The sequence below is a fragment of the Giraffa tippelskirchi genome, chromosome 2, assembly GCF_054371585.1.
Source record: "Giraffa tippelskirchi isolate mGirTip1 chromosome 2, T2T-mGirTip1v1.2.pri, whole genome shotgun sequence".
Classification (NCBI taxonomy): Eukaryota; Metazoa; Chordata; class Mammalia; order Artiodactyla; family Giraffidae; genus Giraffa; species Giraffa tippelskirchi.
The window spans coordinates 101,655,799-101,662,030 of record NC_137276.1 but is presented as its reverse complement, the minus strand read 5'-3'; positions in this window follow the sequence as shown (position 1 = coordinate 101,662,030).

The window sequence follows — 6,232 nt, the reverse complement described above, 5'->3', positions numbered from 1 at the left end:
TTGAATTTTTGTGTAGTCATTTTAATATTGAATATGGAATAAAAAGCAACATTTTGGCATGCTATGCTTTATTATTTCAAGAAAGGTAAAACAACAATTGAAATACACAAGAAAAGATTTGTGCAGTGTATTGAGAAGGTGCTGTGACTGATCAAATGACTCAAAAGTGGTTTGCGAAGTTTCATGCTAGAGATTTCTCACTGGAAGATGCTCCATGGTTGGTTAGACCAGTTGAAATTGATAGGGATCAAATCCAGATATAAATTGAGAACAATCAACGTTGTACCACACAGGAGATAGCCGACATACTCAAAGTATCCAAATCAAGCATTGAAAATCGTTTGCACCAGCTTGGTTTTGTTAATCACTTTGATGTTTGAGTTCCATGTAAGTTAAGCAAAAAAACCACAAACAAACAAAAACTTCTTGACTGTGTTTCCACATGCGATTTTCTACTTAAACATAATGAAAATGTTCTGCTTTTAGAACAAATTGTGACAGGTGATGAAAAGTGGGTACTGTACAATAATGTGGAAGGGAAGAGATCATGGGGCAAGTGAAATGAGTCACCAACAACCACACCAAAGGTCGGTCTTCATCCAAAGAAGGTGGTGTTGTGTACGTGGTGGGATTGGAAAGGAGTCGTCTATCATGATCTTCTTCTAGAAAACCAAATCATTAATTCCAACAAGCACTGTTCCCAATTAAACAAACTAAAATCATCACTTGAATGAAAAGCATCTGGAATTAGTCAACAGAAAATGCATAATCCTCCATTAAGATAACACAAATTGCATATTTCTTTGATGATCAGGCAAAAACAGTCATAGTTTGGTTGGGAAGTTCTGATTCATCCGCCATATTCATCAGACATTGCACCTACAAATGTCCATTTGATTGTTTTTACAAAACCCTCTTAATGGAAAGAATTGCCACTACTTGAACAAGTATAAAAGGTACATGGAACAGTTCTTTCCTCAAGAAGATTAAAAAATTGGGGGAAGATGGAATTATGAAGTTGCTTGAGAAATGGCAGAAGATAGTGGAACAAGATGGTGAATACATTGCTTAATAAATGTGTCTTTTTACTTAAAAAACCAAAGGCCAATATTATATATTCCACCAAACTCAAGCTTATAAAGTTTTCTTTCCCAACCAACATAGTATCTAGATATAGAAGGCAGCTCATTCGTCTTTACGGCAGAGGGGAAGAAAGAGATTTATGCTTTTTCTGGTGACTGTGTTGACTTCACTGCAGAAGTTATTGGCTAAGACTCCAGCTGACTCAGTTTTTCCCAGGTTTCCCTAGGTTCTGCAGATCCTCAGGTCTTGACTAAGTCCCAACCAGTAGCCCAGCCAAGGATATCCACCCTCAACCCAGTCTCTACTGTGGAGTTATGGCCTTTCCATAGAAGGGCCATGCAGACTTGAGAGTCTTTACTCTCAACTACATTTTTGGGTCCCCACATTGGCCTACTGAGAAATCTATATACAGGTCAAGAAGCAATAGTTAGAATTGGACATAAAACAACAGACTGGTTCAAAATCAGGAAAGGAGTATGTCGAGGCTGTATATTGTCACTGTGCTTATATATGCAGAGCACATCATGCGAAATGCCAGGCTGGATGAAGCGCAAGCTGGAATCAAGATTGCTGGGAGAAATAACAATAACCTCAGATATGCAGATGACACCACCCTTATGGCAGAAAGTGAAGAAGAACTAAAAAGCCTGCTGATGAACGTGAAAGAGGAGAGTGAAAAAGTTGGTTTAAAATTCAACATTCAGAAAACTAAGATCATGGCATCTGGTCCCATCACTTCATGGCAAATAGATGAGGGAACAATGGAAACAGTGACAGACTTTATTTTGGGGGGCTCCAAAATCACCACAGATGGTTACTGCAGCCTTGAAATTAAGACACTTTCTCCTTGGAAGAAAATCTATGATGAACCTAGACAGCATATTAAAAAGCAAAGACATTACTTTGCTGACAAAGGTCCATGTAGTCAAAGCTATGGTTTTTCCAGTAGTCGTGTATGGGTGTGAGAATTGGACCATAAAGAAAGCTGAGCATTGAAGAATTGATGCTTTTGAACTGTGGTGTTGGAGAAGACTCTTGAAAGTCCCTTGGACTGCAAGGAGATCCAACCAGTCAATCCTCAAGGAAATCAGTCCTGAATATTCACTGGAAGGACTGATGCTGAAGCTGAAACTACAATACTTTGGCTACCTGATGAGATGAACTGACTCATTGGAAAAGACTCTGATGCTGGAAAAGATTGCAGGTGGGAGGAGAAGGAGACGACAGAGGATGAGATGGTTGCATGTCATCACCAACTCAATGGACATGAGTTTGAGTGGGCTCCAGGAGCTGGTGATGGACAGGGAAGCCTGGCATGCTGCAGTCCATGGGGTCGCAAAGAGTTGGACAAGACTGAGTTACTGGAATGAACTGATTGGCCTACAGGCACATCTGAATCACTTTTTTTTTTAATTAATTTATTTTAATTGGAGGTTAATTACTTTGCAATATTGTGACGGTTTCCACCACATATTGACACGAATCAGCCACGGGTGTACACATGTCCCCCTGTCCCAAACCCCCTCCCACCTTCCTCCCCATCCCATCCCTTCAGGTGTCCCAGTGCACCGGCTTTGAGTGCCCTGTTTCATGCATTGAACTTAGACCGGTCATCTTGCCTCCTCTTTGTCTTAGGTTTCTATCCTTTCCTGTCTGTTCCCACTGCCTAAGCTAAAGATCAGAGAGACAGGAATGCTTGGGCCCTTATAGGACCAGACAAATTCTTCCTCCTACATATTCCCCTGCCCTCAGTCTTTTTTTTCCCCCTCCAGATGGGATATGACTTGCCCTTTCTGTCTGATGGGGACTTCCTCTAAGTCACTTCCTTCTCATCTGTAGGTATCTTTGTTCTAAGTGGCCCTGCCTCCTTCATTAAGGCATTAAGCCTTGTGACTTGGCCTTAATAGTGAACATGATTCATAGGGAGAATAAAAAAAAAGCTTAGGCTTACATTCAAGATAATTACATTAGCATTTATAAAGCACTTCTTCCTTGGAAATTCTGCCTACTCTCCTGACATTATTGACATTTGCTGGCTCACTTGGAAGAGAATCCAGCGGCCTTCAGCGTGTGGTAAGAGATGTGGACAGCCCTGGTGTCAATCCTCTTGGTTCAGGTTGGTGGACTGACTCAGGGAGCTCCTTCCACTCTGTGGACCACTGTATATAAAAATTTTGCCTGCTGCAAAAAATAAACTGAATTTAAACTCCAATTCCCATAGAAACCCTAAGAGAAAGACAGTTTTTCTGGTCTGCAAGCTATCTTGTTTTCCTAAGCACATAGCCTAATTTTCTTTAGGGTCTTACTCATCGTGGCTTATTTTAAGACCAGCAAGGTTTGAATGAATAAATGCAGACTTTAATTTTTTTTTTAATTTACTTTTTGTCATATCTTTTGTCTGTGCATTGAGGTTTTGAGTGAATTTTGCCTTATTAAGAGAAATTTTCATTTTTGTCTAATAGTGTACCTTTCTTGTGGGATGACCACATAAATATGATACCCATAGATCATTTTAAGCTGAACCTCAAGGAGTCTTGTTGCTTTTGAGCCTCAAGAATGGTTTGTCTTGGAGACTCAGCTATTCTTCATGAAAAATAATGATTAATCATGAGTTTTCACACTCTTTTTTTAAGATTGTTGCTGAATATTTTTAGCCATGCATGATCTTGTATTTGTTGAATTCATGATATTTGTCTTTTATCTCTCCACCAATCAAATCATGCTTCAGGAGTATGCCATATGTCTTCCTTGCTGAAAATTTGTGCTAGAGGGAATTGCTACATTTCTCTCTGGTGGCAGGGATAGTACAGAGGAAACTCTCTCTTGAGTGGACATAAGCTGTTGGGAGCATGCTCACAAGCAGATGTATAGCGTTTGGACATGAGATGCATTCCTGAAAGTTGCCTCTTGGTTTCAAATCCTATGACCTTATTTATTTGTGGTGGACAGCTTTGTGCATTACTTAAAACATTTGCCAGGTCTACTCCTTTCTTGAGCTACTTCTATGGCAGCTAGTTCCTGTAGACTTTAATCTGTTTCATGTAGAGGAAATTAGACTGAGACTTTCTCTGGGTTCATGCCGTGTTCATATACCTCTAGTTTCTTACCCTGTGATTTCTCTGATATCACATCATTGGATACTGCTCTGCACTTAAAACCCCAAAATTCAGAGGAATAAATTTGCTTAAGCCACACTTGGCCAATGGGAGGGAAGAGCAGATGTACTCACTTGCTCTTTCAGAATGAAAACTTCTGAAATAAGGCTTATTGGAAGGTCTTAGTAGATCAAGCACTGACTGCTCATAGTAAAGACCAACTTACTAACACAGCCTTGTGTTGTCCTTGTCTTCTTCCTGTTTGGCTTTTCCTGTCCTGCAGTCTTGCTTTATAGGAAATGTATTCCAAAATGACCTATCTACAAGGAAGTTTTTACCTCGGGTTCTGCTTTTGGGGGGAAGCAAGGCTAAGATAGTATTCTTCTTTATAAAATAGGAGCTAGTGTTTTCTCATTAAAGCCTACCAATAGAGAGTCAAACATATAGAGAAGAAGCATATGAGAGTTTGGTGAATGTGTGTGTGTGTGGTGTGTGTTGTTGTTGTTCTTCAGTCTCAGTCACGTCTGACTCTTTGTGACCCCATAGACTGCAGCACGCCAGACTTTCCTGTCCTTCACTCTCTCCCAGAGTTTGCTCAAACTCATGTCCATTGAATCAGTAATGCCATCCAACCATCTCATCCTCTGTCATCCCCTTCTCCTCCTGCCTTCAATCTTTCCTAGCATCAGGGTCTTTTTCAACGAGTCGGTTCTTTGAACCAGGTGGCCAAAGTATTGGAACTTCAGCTTCAGCATAGTCCTCCAGTGTATATTCAAGGTTTGATTTCCTTTAGGATTGACTGGTTTGATTTCCTTGCAGGCCAAAGGATTCTCAAGCATCTTCTCCAGCACCACAATTCAAAAGCATCAGCTCTTTGGTGCTCAGCCTTCTTCATGGTCCAACTCTCACATCTGTACATGACTACTGGAAAAACCATAGCTTTGACTAGGTGGACATTTGTCTGCAAAGTAACGTCTCTGCTTTTTAATATGCTGTCTAGGTTCGTCATAGCTTTTCTTCCAAGGAGCAAGCATCTTTTAATTTCATGGCTGCAGTCACCATCTGCAGTGATTTTGGAGCCCAAGAAAATAAAATCTGTCACTGTTTCTGTTTTTTCCCCATCTATTTGCCATGAAGTGGTGGGACTGGATGCCATGATCTTAGTTTTTTGAATGTTGAATTCTAAGCCAACTTTTTCACTCTCCTCTTTCATCCTTATCAAGAGGCTCTTTAGTTGCTCTTTGCTTTCTGCCATTAGAGTGGTATCATTTGCATATCTGAGGCTGTTGATATTTCTCCTGGTAATCTTAATTCTAGCTTGAGATTCATCCAGTCTGGCATTTCACATGATGGTACTCTGCATATATGTTAAATAAGTAGGGTGACAATATACAGTCTTGACGTACTCCTTTTCCAAATTTGAACCAGTCTGTTGTTCAATGTATGGTTCTAAATGTTGCTTCTTGACCTGCATACAGGTTTCTCAGGAAACAGGTAAGGTGGTATGATATTCCCACCTATTTTAGAGTTTTCCATAGTTTGTTGTGATCCACTCAGTCAAAGGTTTTATCATAGTCAATGAAGCAGAAGTAGGTATTTTTTTCTGAAATTTCTTTGCTTTCTCTATGATCCAACAGATGTTGGCAATTTGATCACTGGTTCCTCTGCCTTTTCTAAATGAAGCTTATATATCTGAAAGTTCCTGGTTCACATACTGCTGAAGCCTAGCTTGAAGTATTTTGAGCATTACTTTGCTAGCATGTGAAATGAGTGCAATTGTTTTTTAGCAACTCCTGATGGATACATTGTCAAAATAATTAACAGATGGATGTTTAGGGTATTAAAAGGAAAGGGAGTTAGAGAAACACCTTCTTAAGTAAAGTTAAGCCCATTCCAAATCTAGAGCCTCATGACTGTGGAGGGGAATCCTGGTAACCATTTATATAATCAATGTCTTGAGAAGGAAATTGTTCCTCTACTATGATATTGTGATTTATAATAAATATATGTTTGGTCTCCATTCCATTCCTAGCATGGAGCTCGGAAAACCCTTC